Source organism: Xenopus laevis, chromosome 1S (genome assembly GCF_017654675.1).
Source record: "Xenopus laevis strain J_2021 chromosome 1S, Xenopus_laevis_v10.1, whole genome shotgun sequence".
Classification (NCBI taxonomy): Eukaryota; Metazoa; Chordata; class Amphibia; order Anura; family Pipidae; genus Xenopus; species Xenopus laevis.
Genome location: NC_054372.1, coordinates 69,414,405 through 69,433,408, shown reverse-complemented (window position 1 = coordinate 69,433,408; position 19,004 = coordinate 69,414,405).

The window sequence follows — 19,004 nt, the reverse complement described above, 5'->3', positions numbered from 1 at the left end:
GGGAGATGGTAACCTCTTTACTATAACAGCTCTTTATCTCTTCTTAACCCCTGATACCAGCTGGTAAGAGGCAGAGTTAGTATCAGTACACAGAATGGTCCATAAATTCTTTACAATTAATAAAGGACTATTAAATAAAAAGAATAGGCAGAAATCATTTTCATTACGAGCCATCTTATTTGGCTCACAATGGACAAAGGTGTATACAGTCCCTATAAGGGATTATTTATGGCAAAGGTCAACACCTCAGGACCCAGTATTGAATATCTAACTAATGCAAAAGTGCCATCCCTAGGACAAGATATCCAAGAGTCAAGACTCTTGCTTTATTGTTTATGGGAGCAACCTAACTTCCAACGCTCTGTCATGCTGTGATGAATTATTCCAGTATGTTTGGTTTTCTGTAGCTCCAGAAATAGTCATTTCAATGCAAAGTGCTGTCCCCAGTACTGTATATCAGATCCAACATATTACAAATCCTCAGTAAACAAAAATTCAATACTGCGGAGTAAGAATTAAGCAGGGCCTTAAGCTTTTTATTCATACATTTTATTTGACCCTTTTTTCTGAGGAAATAAAACTTGAACACAAAGGTGTATACAGTTTGATTGCTTAGTTTAAATTTACATAGTACATTAAACATACAGAGAACAACTAGTGATGGGCGAATTTGCGCTGTTTTGCGTTGCCGAAAAATTTGTGAATTTCCCGTGAAATTGGTGGCGAATCGCGCAAATTCGCACCTGGCGAATAAATTCGCCCATCACTAAGAACAACCAATAAGTACAGAGAACAACCAATAAGTCCAGGAATGTTAAAAAAAAGAACTGAAAGGGACTTCTAAATCATGTTTTTATGCATTGTGTACCTACTGAGCTGCTTTCGCTCATTGTACAGGATTGTAATGTTTATCCTTTTGTCAATAAAAATTGTTGGAAATTAAATCATGTTTTTAAATTTTAACAATTGGGTCAAAAATCTTAAACTGTAACGGTATCAGTTTAAAAACTTGAAATGTTAAATGCGGAAAAATTTTTCATAGATCCAGTGAACAGCATATAATAATATTGTGTAGTTCATGGTGTCATTTTGTGTGAGAATAGTGGCTATAACTTGTGTATATATGTTATGTTCTCAGTGTTGGAAGCATGGAACTAAGCATTGTTCATCTATCATGTAGTTATATATAGGGGTTGTATGTATTGTACACGCAACTGAATATGGGAATTCCACTATTTAACACAGCCAGGTAAATTCAGACATTAAACAATAGTGCCACTGCTTACTTCAAGTTCTCGAGCACATTCATTTTGTAGACAAGTGGGGGGGATACATGCAGGCAGTTTATGTCATATGGGAGGTTGGCACTGAACTTTGTTTGTCCATAAAGAGCATGGACTAAAGGTGGCCATACACAGACAGAGTCCGTAGCTTATTGGGCAGTTTATGAGGCCTTCAGTAGGGCCAGATATTGAAAAGGCTGATTTAAAAATACTCAATCTGACCACCCGAAGTCACCCATGGGTCAATGTCTAGGGTGGTCACTTCAGGGGTGCAGTGCAGATGTGTACTATATAGGGATGGGCAAATTTTTTTAGCCTTGTTCCGCCATGAAAATTCCGCCCATAGACTTGTATGGCGCGCTTCAGAAAAATTTGGATGCCCATAGGGGCAAATTCACTAAGATTCGAAGTTGCGCCAGGCGCAACTTCGCCGCACTTCGCCAGGCGTATTTTCGCCAGCGCTCCGCAAATTCACTAAAATCCGAAGTTGCGCACAGGGGTAGCGTAAGTGCGGCGAAGTTGCGCTAGCGTTGATTCGCTAAGTGAAGCGAAGTTACGCTAGCGAAGGTTAATTTGCATACGGCGCCAAATTCAAATTTCAATGGAGGAATACGTATCAGCACTACAAATGCCTAGAAAACCTTCAAAACATCAAATAAAAATTTTATTTTGCCCTACACATGTGCCCACTGTATAGGTAAGTTGCCATGAGTCAGGAAATGTAGGGGGGAAGGAGGGGAGCCCCAAAAAATTTTTCGATCTTTTTCAGCCTATCACCCATAATGTAGAAAACACGCCAGCGTTTTTTGGGACTTAGAAAAAATTTTGACTTTTTTTGAAGCAATCCCTATCTACTCTATTGCGCTTCGCCTGGTCTGAGGTGGCGAAGGAAGTCTAGCGTAAAAGGTAGCGTTCAGTACACTGCGCGCGTTAGTGAATTTGCGTAGTTACGTCCGTAGCAAAAATTCGCCAGGCGTAAGGGTGCGAAGTAACACTAGCGAATCTACGCCAGCGTTCGTTAGTGAATTTGCGCAGTAACGAAAATGCCAAACGCTAGCGAATTAATGCTAGTCTTCGGCGCTTAGTGAATTTGCCCCATAGACTTTAATGGGCGTCGGCGACATTTTGATGGCGGCAAATTTTTGCCGAAACGAAAAGGGTCAAATTCGCCCAAGCCGTAGAAAATCAGTAGTTTCTTTTTTATTTTCACATCCCTAGTTCATTCCCCGTTCCTAGTGATGAGTTGAAGAGTAGGGGGTGCCTCCCTCCTACTGGTTTGGCACATGGACAGTATAATACAGTATAATATACAGTAATGTGCATGTGTTTATCTGATAGTGTAGGAGAATGAGGCATGCCCTGGTGGTGGCACACCCCTAATTAAAATACTGGTTTCCATTCAGCTCTTTAGGCAGTCTTCTAGCTTATATCTAGGCCTATGGCTCACATGGCTTTTTGACCTCCATTGTACTCTCATGTACAGTGCTACGCAATATGTTGGCGCTATATAAATACATGTTAATAATAATAATAATAATGGAGACAAAGTGATTAAAACAACATTTCCTACTTGTCACCGCTTCCCAATCCAAAGAATGGAAAGCACTCTGTAGTAATACAGGTGATGACAGACGGGCACCCTACAGGAACTCTCACTTACATTGTAACATGTCTTTATATACTTATTTTGTCTTTTAGGTATATTTACAGTTTGTCAAGACATTATTGAATATTTCGACTCTGCTAAAATTATTATTTCATCATTAACAACATAATGATTCTGTATCAGTCTAAATGGGAGGGTAACTTACAGATAAAATTCAGGGTATTAAGTGCTGTAGGTTACAGTGTGTGACACTGACATATACTGTAAGTGCCAGTTCCTATTCAAGTGTTATCCAGCTGCTCGCAGAGGTAGCCTTTGAGTTTAGTTCTTTATTACATATGGGGCCAGAGCAGATAACTTGGTCAATTATTATCTAGCTTAAAGGAACAGTAACTTATTCAAATCTTATTCAAATGATCCAACATACAACCAGTGACTTCTTCAATATAAGTGAAGAACATCTGAATGGTTACTATGGAATAGTAGACCTGGTGCAAATTTTGCAAAAATTACCCTAGAGACTGATTTATTAAATATACTGATCTTTTTAGAGTTAACGATTTATTTTCTACAGTGTGAATAATCGGCCAAATTATTAATTCTTGCAATCGATGTCCATGTTTTAGTTGAGGTGGGTCCATGTGTGCAGTATATTTTATAATGTCTTCATATTTATGGCCTTTGAAGCTGCATTGGTAATGGACCCTGTTTAGCTTGATCTCATTATTTTTACTTTACTGTTTGCATTAATTGTGGGAGTTATTGCACATTTGATGAGGCACACTTTATAATGTCTTTGACAAGAATTTACTGTAGATAACTGAAAACATCTATTTACGTGTTTTGCTGCTGTCTGAAGTTCTTCTTCTTCAGTTTTGCTTCAAGTCAAGCTCACCTGCACAGGTTGCTTGCTGCCAGATAAAAGGGAGACAAAGATCAGAATGTTTAGATAATGTTGCTGATAAGGAAGCACAGACAGTCTCTAGAGAGATACAGGTGACATCCGAGCAGCTTTATAGAATTCACAGTGCACCAGATGGAAGTCTTATTATGTGGTAATTTAAGCCTCAGCCATATTTGTTTCCTTGAAAATGGAAAGCAGGAAGGTGAAATGTAAAGCAGGAGGGTGATGAAAAACAGAAGACATATCTCATTAGCACCAAAGTTATTTTGTAATTAAAATAATTGTTACTGATATTAATGAATAGTTCATAATTAATTGTCAGTATTAAAATGTTTTGATTTCCTTGCCTTAATCCCATGTCAAGGGGATAGGATCGATCTAGAGGCACTCAAGAATTGTTTCAAGAATATTCCTTCTGACTTCCTGTGACTATTAACATATTAAAGTACATTTGACATCAAATTTCTCTTATCATCTCACAGTATTACAGAATGGCTTTCTTTTCTTGCTAACCTGCTTAAAGGAAGGATGCTATAGAGCTCAATATGTGATAATAGTCACAAAGGTACAAATGTGATTTTATTGCAATCTAGTAGGTTTTTTTTTTCCAATTTTTTTTGTAAGCAAGAAATTTTGTGCATGAATTTTGAGCTTTGATGAAACATACATAACAGAGTCAGTAAAGGTGGTATTTTGCATGGCAATTCCATGTTAACCCAATGCAGAATGAAGGGTCACAAGCATGGGCTCTTGATCACAACTGGTGTTTACCGCATCAATATGGGAGGGCTGCAGTGGGGGGGGGGTCACTATTCCAATATAGGCTGGGGGTCATTGTGCCATTAATTCAGCAAGGGGTGATTGTGGCAGTATTTCCTGCATCACAGGCCCAGATACAATAGCAATAAATGATATATGTGAAAGCACTACAGATACAACTTATTCTTAATGTTTAAATAAAATTCTTATAATTCTGTACCAGCTAACATAATTTGAAATCTATCTTTTTGCAAATTTAAAGTAAATATAGACTTTTTCTCTCTGAGGTTCAATGACCAAGTGATAGAGAATCTGTCATTGCCCTTTGCTTGTTTGGAATTATATCAAGGTGACAGTAAGGGACTGATTAAAGGTCATTCTTTTGTGGATTTATTTTTTTTAAATGTTGAAAGTTAAGTTCTAGTCTAAAAGACAGATGTATCAAAATGTGTGATAGAGCGTATTCAATTTCTATATTTTATAGATTGATAGATAGATTTTTATCAATGGGTAAAAATAAATACAAATTCTAAAATTTCCATAGGAATGACAAGAAGGTGAGTTAATTTTTTCTGTGGTGAGCTCTAATTTTACATTTTGATAAATGTGCCCTAAGGGGCCTATTTATGATGTTGATTCACTGAAAAAACAGTGTAAAAAGCTGTATCTAATAAATGGCAAGTTTATCAAGGTTTGTTTTATATCACTCCAAGCAAATTCCAGATTTTTGGTGCCATTATTTTTCACTGCTTCAGACCATTATAAGCAGGGTCGGACTGGGGGGCCCGGGGCCCACCGGGACTGCTGGTCCAGGGCCCCCCGCCCCCCTACTGCGCCGCACCGAGTTCGGCCGCTGGAAAGCCGCCATGCGCATGCGCGAGCAGCGCTTCTCGTGCGCATGCGCGAATGGCGATGCGCATCGCCAAAAACTTTTTTTCTCTAAACTTTTTATATGTAGAGGGGGTCTGGCCCGGCGGGGGCCCACGAGGGTCGGGGCCCACCGGGTTTTTTCCCGGTGTCCCGCCGGGCCAGTCCGACACTGATTATAAGTAAGTTCTGGCGGAAGTTGCTCAAAGAAAAGTGCTTTAAAAAACCATGCCATTTTTATGCTGTTTTTACACTGCAATGCCTCGTGACTTGTGGCAAAGTATTCAGCTGTTTTTACACATATTCCACATAATAAATCTGCCCCAAATGTTCTTTTGCTTTATATTTTATATTTTTTGCCTAATATTTTATTAAAAGTGTTTTTCTTCAGTTACAAATAAAAGTTAATATTTCTTTTAAGACTTGTTTATCTAAACATGTTTGTCCTCTGGCATTAACTATTATAGTCTTTGACAAAACTGCATGTATTACAGGTACACTTATGAACATACAAGAAGAAACAGGAATAATTCCTTGGATGTTGTTTCTGAATTAGGATTAGCTCTAAAACTGTGTTGCCAGAACCAAAACAAATCAAATTGCCTGTCCTTGCCCCACATGGTTTTTCAATCCCTCCTTAGTGAATACTGTTCATATCTATAGCATTGCATGTTCTACAACACAGCACAAATTATTTTTTTGTATGCACATATATAAGTATACTGATTAATGGCATTACAGTAATAGTAATAATTTAAAAAAATACTGATAAAACTGTGCCTGAAAGCATCCACTGCTCACATATTTTACATACCTGCCAGGACTCCCAAAATGAGCAAAATCTCTAAATGTTGCCATGTTAGGGTTTGCACATGGCCACATTTTAGGAGATTTGTTCTGACAAATGGCTTGAGACAAATATGTTTTCCATTTGATTTCTTGTTTCAAAAGTTGCCTTTTCACCGTTAATGTTACAACATTAAGACAGATACAACTCTGATCTGAAATGCTCTCAAGATGTACAACCTTAGGATCTTATTTATATAAAGGGAATAGGATACTGTGATTGTATTGTCATAAGAGTGCTATACAATATGTTGCATTGAGCAGCAATGTGAATGTAATTAAGCATTTGTCAAATAGAAATTCTTCTTCTTTCTATTAACGTCATCTGGAGTATGCAGTGCAGTTTTGGACTCCAGTCCTTAAGAGGGATATAAATGAGCTGGAGAGAGTGCAGAGACGTGCAACTAAATTGGTTAGAGGGATGGAAGACTTAAATTATGAGGGTAGACTGTCAAGGTTGGGGTTGTTTTCTCTGGAAAAAAGGCACTTGCGAGGGGACATGATTACACTTTACAAGTACATTAGAGGACATTATAGACAAATGGCAGGGGACCTTTTTACCCATAAAGTGGATCACCGTACCAGAGGCCACCCCTTTAGACTAGAAGAAAAGAACTTTCATTTGAAGCAACGTAGGGGGTTCTTCACAGTCAGGACAGTGAGGTTGTGGAATGCACTGCCGGGTGATGTTGTGATGGCTGATTCAGTTAATGCCTTTAAGAATGGCTTGGATGATTTTTTTGGACAGACATAATATCAAAGGCTATTGTGATACTAAGCTCTATAGTTAGTATGGGTATATAGAATTTAATTAAAAGTAGAGAGGGGTGTATGTATGGATGCTGGGTTTTCATTTGGAGGGGTTGAACTTGATGGACTTTGTCTTTTTTCAACCCAATTTAACTATGTAACTATGTAACGTCTTGGGTAGTCCCCTTCATTTCTTTTATATAGCTAGTATATGCTATATTCACTTGGTTTTCTTTGGCATATCAACAGTGTAGTAGATCATATAGTGAGATACATCAAATTATCAGAAAAATATGGTAAACTTCATTACAAGCTATGAAACGGATAGCAAAGAGCTTCATCAAAAAAGATCATAAACTATTTTGCTTATTATAAAATACAAAGATAATAAAAACTTAAATAACTGATTAATAACTAATTAAACGATCTATTACAAGTAATCATACTTTCTTCATGTAGTAATTGGAGTTACTTAAGCATCCAAAAGAGGTGATCAATTGTATAGGGAAGAGGGACCATAACAGAGTACCCCATCCAATGGCATTAAAAAGAGTTTGGTGTAACCAGGGTGAGCAGTGTGTCTGTGCACAGGCCTTTTCATAGGGATAGCAAAGATAACCCTTTTTTGCCAGAATGATATTGGTGAGAGTTGTATATTTCCCGGTGTAGGCCAAGAGTAAATATAGTAATGTTTTTTTTTTTTCTGCGCTTGAGGGGCCTGAATCAACAAAGATTTACTTACTATATCTTTCGATATTGGGCAAACCATACTATGTATATATAGTTTGCTGATAACATCGAAGGCACTCATCTACATATGTCTTGGATATCTTGTGCAGTCTATACAGGGTGAGAAATTTAAACTTAAGTTCTGTGCAGAAATGGAATCTATGGCTGCCACTATATTTGCAAATTGAGATTCTAGTATATCCATGGAGAGTAGGGACATATCTGTGCCATTGAGCAAAGTGATTGGAAATTCTATTGGTCATTCCTTTAAGGGCATAGTAACATGATATAGGCTTTTCAAGCAGACATAAATAAGTTAAGTCCTCTATACTAATGGTTGAGGTATCTACAGCATTTCTAGACTAGGAAATGCAGAAGGATGCAGACGTCAGTGGCTTGATGCCCACAAACTCTCTTTAAATTCACTCATATAAAACTGTATTATGTCCATCCTACTGGTGACAAGATGTGAGAAAGTTGATGTTTATCCAGAGGAGACAGGGCCATTTTAAGAAGTGGGAATAATGGACATTTGCTCAGGGTTCAACAGAACAAGGTAGCCCATCATCAGACATTGCGACCCTACTTGTGGCCCTAATAATATTTTTATTATCCTTTCACCTAGGGAAGAGATTTGGCATTCCATTCTGTACATGGGACAAGGCAGTCGTTATTTACCCCAGTGCTGTTTCTGTAAGAATAACCTATACTCTTGGTACAAATGACGCATTAATAAAGGCATAACTGCTAAGGTCAATGGGAAGTCTGGGATACATTTTTTCTTTTGTGAAACAATTTTGTAATCCCCAAACAGTTTCTGCTTACTTAAAATATAATTTTGCCTGTCTGACACAGTGCAAAAACTTTATGCTAATAGTTTATTTAAAAAAAAAAAAAAAAGTCCCCCATTATCATATTTAAAACCCAGGGCTCACCTTATTTTTATTAAAATGGTTATTGCATACAAACATGAAGTTAAAGAATCATTAAGGCAGATCAGTAATAGAACTCTACACTTTGACCAAAGCCCATTGTGTGAAAGCAAGTGTCCTGACATATGAGTAAACAAAAGCTGTATAAATATAAAGTGTTGGATTCATTGCCCCAGTAGGACCTTACTCACATTACTTAACAAAGTATATTTATTGTAGTCAACAGGTATTTTGTTCCAAAGACGTGTTTGTATAAGATAGCAGAGCAAAGTTTAACTGTCTGGTTTTCATAGCAGCCTTCAACCATGTAACATTTAACACACTTATTTTTATTTATTTCACCTGTTTCATTGACATTTTTAATAAATTAAATTGTATATAATACAATGCACAAATAAGTACAATACGCAAAGTAATACCCTCTAATCCTTCTGCAACCAATGTCTGTATCCTGTTGAAGTAAGGCCAAGTGCAATTTTGTAGTTTGCCACTACAGGTATGGGACCTGTTATCTAGAATGCTTCAGACCTGGGGTTTTCCAGATACTGGATCTTTCTGTAATTTGGATCTTCATACCTTAAGTCTACTAGAAAATAATTTAAACATTGCAGAGAAAGAGGAAATCATTTTTATTCTGCATTGCTTGCATAAAATGGAGTCTACGGACAACCTTTCCATAATTGGGAGTTTTCTGCTTAACGGTTTTCCAGATAATGCATCTGATACCTGTACTACTTTTGTCCTAGAAAAATCATATTCCACCCAGGACTGATGGCATTGGCAGTCATGCTGTTACAGAAAATGTCCATGCAAAGCAATTGTATACAATTTTTTAAGGGAAACGCCTTTTAAAGTTTTAGATTTAATCCTTTCAGCAACAAGAAAATGAATTTGTTTATAATGTTTACGAGAGTACATAATGATGAACAGGATACGACTTTTAAGAATAAATAGATTGGACCTTCTGGCATTTGGAGTTGGAATTCACATTCAACACAATAGGAATGGGGTGGTTTTCCCAACCAGTTCTACATGGTAAAAGCATAACCTGGAATGGAAGAACACATAACAAATGTAATCCCTCCAGCTAAAAACAAGGAAGCCCACTATACAGACCAAGGGACAGATTTATCAAAATGCGAGATTATAGATCACCATGAAAATTCACTAACAGATGCATCCATTTTATTTTGTCAGTTTGACACAGAATAACTAAAAAATAACTAAACACAGTTATTCCATTTAACACAGAAAACTGCGTCACAACATCCCATCTAATTAAAGCATTCACCATTGTGAACAATGGTGCTTTGGTATGCTAATGAAAAGGTTAAATGCATTAAATGAGTTAAGATGACTTTAGATAACACAGTTTCTTCAATTAACCCTCATGACGCATTTAACTCACAAATCCAAGTGGCTTCATCTGTACTTTCTATTTTTCCTATGGGATTTTTAGAATCATATTTATATATGATTCTAGAAATTCCATAGGAATAAATAGAAAGTGAAAGAGAAATAGAAAACTATTTATCTGTGAGGCTACAGTGCAATTATTACTTTCTTATGGGCTTGATTTAGTTCAATGGGATTTGGTACATTCTGTGTGCAACTTTTTAGGCCTTATTTATCAAAGTCTGAATTTATCTGACTATTCTAATGAAAAAAGTCAGATCAAACTAGAATCCATGATTGGACCTTATTTATATATTTTTTTTTAAAATTGATTTTTTTGGTGGGGGGTTTTCCCAAAAATTCGAATTTTTCAGATTTTTGTCCGAGAACTCCAAAATAGTCAGATTTTTGGGCTAATTCCAGCGCAGACCACAGAAACTTCCAAATAGGATAGGGACCTCTCCCATTGACTTATATACAACCAATTTGTTTTGGACCCTAGCAAGCATCCGGGGGGTTATTTATTAAAGTCCAATTTTTTCCTGGTTGTCTTTTAAAGAGGAAAACACCATTATTTTGTAGAATTTTTTTCCCCAAGATTTATTAATCCCTGATGGTTTTAAAAGTCAGAATAAAAAGGTACTCCATCTCAGACCTGCCAAGTTCATGTAGAAGTCAATGGCAGATGTCCCATTGACATTCTGAAGATATCCTGATTTGCACTGATCTCAGGCCTCATCCGAAAAGTCGCAGGGCTGGGCCTAACATAAACTCCAATTTATATTCAGCTGCAAATAACACTAGAATGTTTAACCTCACACCTCAATATATTTTGTGTTATTGATTATTGGTCACATTCTAAAGCTTTCAAGATAAACCTTCAAAAAGATATTGATGTGATTAAAAATTTTAATATCTTATATGTTAACTCAAACATAACCACACAAATCCTAAATAGGCCTTTCAACAACTGTCATCGCAAATCATTCTTAATAATTTCCCTTTCAATGGATCCTACTCTTCCACTGTGAAAACCATTTAATCATTTCCAATTGTTTGCACATGACCGTTAACCCTTCATCTTTGCAAGATGAACGTGCTAGGTGTCAGTTTCAATATTGTTTTTAAGACCGACATCTGATCAAAAATCGGCCTGGGTAAACAGGTCTATAAAAGCCATTCACTCCTTGGCTTCTTGCCTGTACAATATGGACAATTTTGCGGCTCCTATGTGGATCAGATGTGTCTGAAATTCTGAGCAGAGAAAATGACTTAGAAGAGCAAAGAGACTTCGCTTTAGATTGCAGGTAAGAAAGGTTGTTGCTTCCCCTGCTGCATCAGCAGGTGATCCACTAGTAGTTGCTGCGGCACCTTGGCCTATCAGCCCTGATTCCCCCAGGGGTCTTGCTGGCTGGCTGGCTATGGGGAGGCTGAAGTCATTGATCAATATCTACTTAATAGCCATTGTCTCATGGATCTCTATGAGCTTATCAAAAATTATATTGATCCACTGGCACCTACAAATTCCGGGCTTCATCGAGTTATTGCCAACCTGTCATTTTCTGGCAGCTTTCAGTCATCAGAAGGTGTTGTCAGTGGCATGTCTCTATCCACTTTCTCTCGGCCACTGAGCTTCTTCTACAAGCTGTTTAAAAAAGATGTCATTTATTTATCCAATTTCCCAACACCAGACAGGAGTGGCTGAAAGTAAAAAGGGACTTTTATGTCCGAGGAGTTCTGCCTAAGATCTTGGGTGCAATAGTTTGTAGTCATGTGTCTTTATTGCCCCCTCGTGGTTATAAAGCCTCAGGAGCCAATTTTCTGGAACAGAAAGCTATTTCATCAATCAGCACTCAAGTCATTTGTTATGCAAATATGTGTTTGATTAATCTTTTTGCTGTTTCCCTAAAAGCACACACAACTTTTATATTCTGTGCAATTCATCGTCTACAGGCATTTGAATCTTGTCAATTAAGTGGTGGTTGGCTTTTGGGTAAGTAATGTTGCAACTTTCCATATACAGTAATACTAAATATGTCGGCATAGTTTAGTCATGTCTAACATCTTAGAACTCTTATTACATACTAATGTTGTTTAATGAGTGCCAAACAATTGTTAATTAACATGAACTATTACAATACAACTATTATAATGATAACAGTTATCCTTAGTCAAAATCCATCCTTAGTGTGTAGTGCCTTTGTTTATATGTTGTTTGTACTACTAAACACTTATACCAGGCCTGTTAGCAAAGGGATGAAACATGTATCTTTCAAAAGGTGTCCATTAGGAGCAAATTAGTTGACACTCTAACCCTTGTTTCTTAAAGTAATTAGCTAGCTGTTTTACATCATAAATCTAGTTGCCCGCCCCCACAAACAAAACCTAAAATGCAATTGTAGGCAGAATTAAAGATGCCAAAAGAGCAATGTAAGGGCTGAACTCCACGAACTATTGCTGTCTGATCCATCGTGCTACAACAAAACGCAGGCGACAAGTCTGAGGTATAAACTAGATGTATCCGACATGACACGACTGTCAGATATGGACGCCTCACATTGTCTTAATTCGACTGTTGTGTTTGTACCAACAATTTCTTTCAGTCCCATTATATTCAGTGCCTCTGACTTATCATCTGCATTTTGTTGCAACGTGACGGATTCGGCAGCAATCGTGGAGTTCAGCCTTAAAGTGTAACATTTATTTAAAATGCTCTCACACAACAAAAAGATTCTGATTAGCTGCTTAGCTTATGTGCCTGCTACCTTATCTATCAACATGCAAATTTTCATTGTATGTCATTTATATCACACTGTACACTATTTCTTTATTCATGCAGGATCATTATAATGTTGTGTGGACCTGTCTATTTTTTTATACAAGTGTAATTTGCACATTACATGCTTGTAAACATTTCTGAGGGGGCACATTTACTTAGCTCGAGTGAAGGATTAGAAAAAAAAATACTTCAAAGTATTTTTTTGGCTACTTCGACCATCGAATTGGCTACTTTGACTACGACTTCGAATCGAACGATTCAAACTAAAAATCGTTCGACTATTCGACCATTCGATAGTCGAAGTACTGTCTCTTTAAAAAAAAACTTCAACCACCTACTTCGCCACCTAAAACCTACCGAGTACCAATGTTAGCCTATGCGGAAGGTCCCCATAGGCTTTCCTAGCTTTTTTTGATCGAAGGAAAATCGTTCGATCGATGGATTAAAATCCTTCGAATCGTTAGATTCGAAGGATTTAATCGTTCGATCGAACAATTTTTCCTTCAATCAATCGATCGATGGAAATGCGGTAAATCCTTCGACTTCGATATTCGAAGTCGAAGGATTTTATTTCGACGGTCGAATATCGACGGTTAATGAACCCTCGATATTTGACCTATAGTAAATGTGCCCCTTAGTGTCCCCACCCAGCAAATCTTTGCCACCATTTTAATTACTAAAAATAAATAAAATTCCTTAAAACAGGAAATATGTATGGCAAAAAATACAATTCTGTCTACTTACAAACCTCTCACCATTGGTGTCAAGTAAAAAAGGCACTTTACAGCAAATGTTACAACTAAAATACAGTATCCACATAGCAAATTATACATATCTTACAAAAAAATAATGATAGTTTTATTTGTTGTGTTTAACAATTATTTCTTACCCTTTTTGTGGGGAATATTTGAAGTGGGACATGTTATAGCACTTTGTTGTCTCAGCCGGTTGCATAACACAAGCAATCTTGTTGATACTATCTGTTCTTTCTTTGGCCATTGTGTCACATACCGTAACAATTCAGAAGTGGTTGGTGTGTTGTCGGCACTAGATATGGGAGTTATGTCAGAGCTTTTTTAGTGTTTTCTACAAGCTTACACATTGATGAACTGATATCTGCCAATAAACGATTGATTTCAAACAGTTCAAATTTAGATAGAGGAGTTCAGTTTGATTGTGCTCCATTCTTTTTTTAGTTTTGCGCCAAATCATAATTCTGATTTTCCATCTTAATAACTGCAAACATAATTTAAAAATGTCTTTATTGTTGCATGCTGCAAATTCACAATACCAGTATGGCTTCTTATTTGTGTTTCCACATAGGAATGGTTGAAAGATTGGAATGTCTTATCCGACACATGGAATGGATCCAGCGCACCTTCAGAATGGCTCCTGAATATCCTCTGTCTCCTTTGAAAATACAGCAACGTCATGTGATTGTGCTTCTTCTTCCTCACATTCTACTTCACTTACAAATGACTTGTATTGTCTACATGTTTTCATGTCAATATTTGGGCTTGTATAAACACTTATTAAAGCTCTTGGATTATTTTGTTCTAATGCAGTGTTTGCTGTTTCAGTATTTAAAGTATTTGTTAAATTTGGAGAGGACATTGCTATTGTAGGCATCAACTATAGGCACCATAACTTAACGCACCATTTTTTCCACCTCTTCCCAGTATTTGGAGTTTTTAAATGGGAGTGACTGTAACACCAACATTTGTGTGTGAGGGTCATATTTCATTGTTACTATAACTTTTTCATTCTTGACTTTCAATGTAGTCCATCCTTTAGGCATATTTGTGTTTCTGTTTCCAAACACTGGCTGGTTACTAGGCTCTATTCCAGCCTAGCAACCAAATACATGCTAACATTAAAAATAGGCGATGTGATGCAAAGGATTATTCTCCAAACATCAATGAGAAACAATCTTGACATCAGAATAAATGTTAATGTTGAGGTCCTTTACAAAAAGTAAAGTACCTGTACAAAAAAAATCATTAGGATATTTTGGTTGTAGTTTAAGCAGAAAAAAAAAATGACCAGATGTTTGATAAGTGAATGGATCTTCTGTATCCACGCCACCAGGTACCTCAGACACAGGATTCCCATGTGGAGAATTTGTACAGGCTGAAAGGCTTCTTCCGACATTTTTGATTGACTTTTCTTTTGCAGTTGTTAAACCTTTTTTGATCACATCAGAGGTTCTGTGTACACCGCTCACATTGTTGACAAATGCTATGAGTTGAGTTTGGAGGTTAACCAGAAGTTATTTTCCCCATAAAAAAATGAAAAATGTATGATTCCATATCACAATGAACTGAATTAGGTACAATAGTGCATTATTTATTGCCGATAAATACATCTTTTCTTTGTATCACAGATTTAGCTTATTGAATTGAGCTCATTATTGTGAGCACAATTATGGGTGATTCACCAATACAACTGTAAAGGTTGTAAAGCATCTATTTGGCAAATTGCTTCCAACTTGGCACACAGTACTGCATTAGCATCCAATTAACTTGGCACAAGTCAATTGCAACTAATGATGAAACTCATTACAGAGCTTTGGTTTGACCTCCAGGTTGGCAGTAATTGCAGCAATCTTTTGTATCAATACATGCACTTGTATGTAATTCATCAGAAATGGCTTAGTGGGCACACTGACCTTCCACAAGTCGTTGGGGCCATGTATGCGCCTCATGTACGTTTGTGAATTGTACTATGTGTCCAACACAATAAGTATTCATTTAAGCGGCTATTTTAGCAATCACTTGTCTAATTCATTGTACCCTGTTCAGTTTAAGCAAGCCTGATGTCCAACTCCAGTTGCTACTAAGTTATCAGGACCATGTCCCAGGGGGCCCTAATTATTAGTGATGGGCGAATTTGCGTGGTTTTGCTTCGCCGAAAAATTTGCGAATTTCGCGAAACGTCGAATAATTTGCGAAATCGCGCCGGCGTCTCGTTTTTGACGCCGGTGCCCGTTTTTTCGACGCCGGCGCCCGTTTTTGGTGCCGGCGCCCATTTTTGGCGCCGGCGTCCGTTTTTTTTGACTCCGGCGAATTTTTGCCGCGAATTTTCGCGGGCGTTTCGCGAATTTATTCGCTGACGGCGATAAATTCGCCCATCACTACTAATTATATATATACATATATAGATAGTTAGAAAGATAGATAGATAGATAGATAGATAGATAGATAGATAGATAGATAGATAGATAGATAGATATTGTATATCACCAGTAAAATCGTGCCCTGTTAGAAAAAATGCCCTTCACATGTGTGACCACATCCCCTGATCTGCTCAACCACTTCCAACATGTCAAATCTCCACCCATAATCTGCCTAAACCATGCATCAGCATTTCCATCCCAGGGCCCCTGACTGCAGCACCCCTCTGGTAGATGCCTTGACAGTTACCCTGAACTTCCTTTTTAATTTAATCTTCATTCATTTACCCTTTACGTAGTATACTCTTGCCATTGAATGAAACTGCCAGCTGGCCCTGTACTGTTATTTTATAAAAACTGTATTCCAGCAACTCCTGTATTGCTATTAATTATTAGAGTATAGCGATAGGAGGATGCCATGGAATCAATGTATTTCAAGACCAAAATATGCCATAAATATAATTGCACAATATCTTCTACAATTTGGAAACAACAACACAAAAATGTACAGGTATGAGACCTGTTATGCAGAGAAAAAGTAAAATCATGTTTAATTGTTTTTACAAAGTTTAATTATCTGTTTAAAATTGATTCTATATGGGAGTTGGCAGTTCAGATTTAATTTTTTCAAAAACTGTTTTACGTTTTCCTTGACAAGTAGGTATTTGTTCAGTATTACATGCCAAAAGCAACAGAAATCTTTCCCAATATTGCCAACAACCTAGACTTTGTATTAGATTACACACAGATTTTTGATATCATCAGCACTTCATGACTGTGCAATCGTAATACCTTGAAACTTGCATTATTAATTAACCAAGTTCACCTAAATGAGCATTTTGGCATCTCACATATCTTTTTATCAATATAGGAAACTTTTTTCAGCTGGTGGAAAGAAAGCCCACAGCATGACATTAACCTAAGGGGCCTATTTAAGATTGCTCAAGCTTTTCGGCATGAGCAATCTTTAAAGATACCCTGTGTGAGTTTCCTAACTCACTTTGGGTTTTGAGACAAAAAACCTCAGCAATATCCGCAAATTTACTTGAATGGGCACAAGCAATATTTAATAGATCCCCCATGTACTGACATGGGGTGAGAATTACAGTTGCAGGGCATCTAACAACATACTTCACATTGCTTTTTATGGCACATGCTTTGTGGCAAGTCACTGGCATTTTGTTTGTCTGTTGTGTCTTAACCCTAATGTTTCATCGTGTCTCATAGAAATGATTATTCAGATGTAAGTTGATTATATTAATTGTTTACATTATGTTTTGGCATTACACATTTACAGCAAGCAGGCAGGCTCCACTTTGTGAACACTGTTATTTTGACAAATTGTGTATCACCCCAAAATCTTTTGTATGCACCAGAATGGAGGACCTAATGCCCATATGCAGTGCCCTACATAATTATGGAGCATGAGGAGGAAGGGGGGAATGTGAGGGGGGCAGTGACATCTAGGAAGTGCTGAATGGAAATTGAAAGTAATTGCCTATCCCACCTCTATCCCCACAGAGGCAGGGCAGGTAACATTTGATTGACAGCTTAGATATTTGAACTCGTTTATAACAGGCATGGATATTGTAATGAAAAAATATATTTAGGTTTCATGTTTAATTTGCAAAGAACTTTCATTATACAGCTTTTTATGTGTTGGTGACAGATCCGCTTTCATTGCATTTTTATGCCTTTAAAAATGGTTATTGGTCTGTGTGCAAGCAGTAAAGCATTAAGCCTGTGAAACCAATTCTTTGGTCTTGGCAGTCTCTCTCCTGTAAAAGCTAATGGTGGTGAGGACAAAGCCTGTGAGTAAAATTTGCCCTTGCCAGGGGCCACTTTTCCTACAAAATACAATCATGCAGGGAGAAACTAAAGGTAAATAATTAGGATCATCATATGAGAGCTTCATGAGTCCATCTTCCTGTCCCAATTCTCTGATGCCAATATATATTTATGTCAAAATGCCTATTTATTTATGTCAAAAATGTTTACTTGCACTCTGTTATATAAACCAGCAAACTGAAAGGGAAGGATGCCAAAATATTGAAGCAAATCTGAAGAAAGTGCTCCAGCTGAGGCAGTTTTGAGAAAAAGGCTTTAACCGTTTCCCTTTCAACATAAATGACAAGGAAGTTACAGAGATGCCAAAAATGTAGAGTCTATATTTCTTGGTTATATTTTAATGAAATGTGAAAAAACTTAGCTGCTCTGGAAGATTCCATGGTTAGTATGAGTACATAGCAGTTGCAGCAATTAATAGCATCCAAAACAATTCATGGTTAATTAGAAACTTCATTCCACTGAGTGATAAGGCAGTCTTTCTATCCAGCAGCCTGCCTGCTTTAAGAAAGATCACAAACTGCAAGCTTGGAATTAGAAACATGATTTCTGATAGTCTCCATTTACTAACAATCGAATTGCAATTTTTTCCATGGATCAAAAAATTCATGTTTTTTCCTATATTTCTTAAAAGCTCTAAAAATGTGAGATTTATTAAGTTTCAAAACCACAAAAACCTCTAAAACAAAACTTCTCTAGAAGTCAATGGGAGCTGTGCTATCTTTTTGGACCAGGTTAGGGACTGTTAGGGGTTTTTGCATTTTTTTTTCACTAGGAATTGTCTGAAAAACTATAACATTTAGAGGTTTTTGTATTTCCTAGCTCATCATTCAGTGCTTTTTTTCATTTGTACTTTTTATTTTCAAATCCTTTTTTAAAATTCCATGACATATGTGTGCTTTTAGAGCAGTTATCCCCAACTGGTGGCTCATGAACAACATGTTGCTCACCAAGCACTTGGATGTTGCCTCAAACTACAAAGTAGGTGTTTGATTTTTAATTACTGGCTTGGATGCAAGTTTTTGTTGCAAATAAACCACATGTACTGACAAAATTAGTATCCTGTAGGTCAGTGATCCCCAACCAGTAGCTTGTGAGCAACATGTTGCTCTCCAACCCCTTGGATGTTGCTCCCAA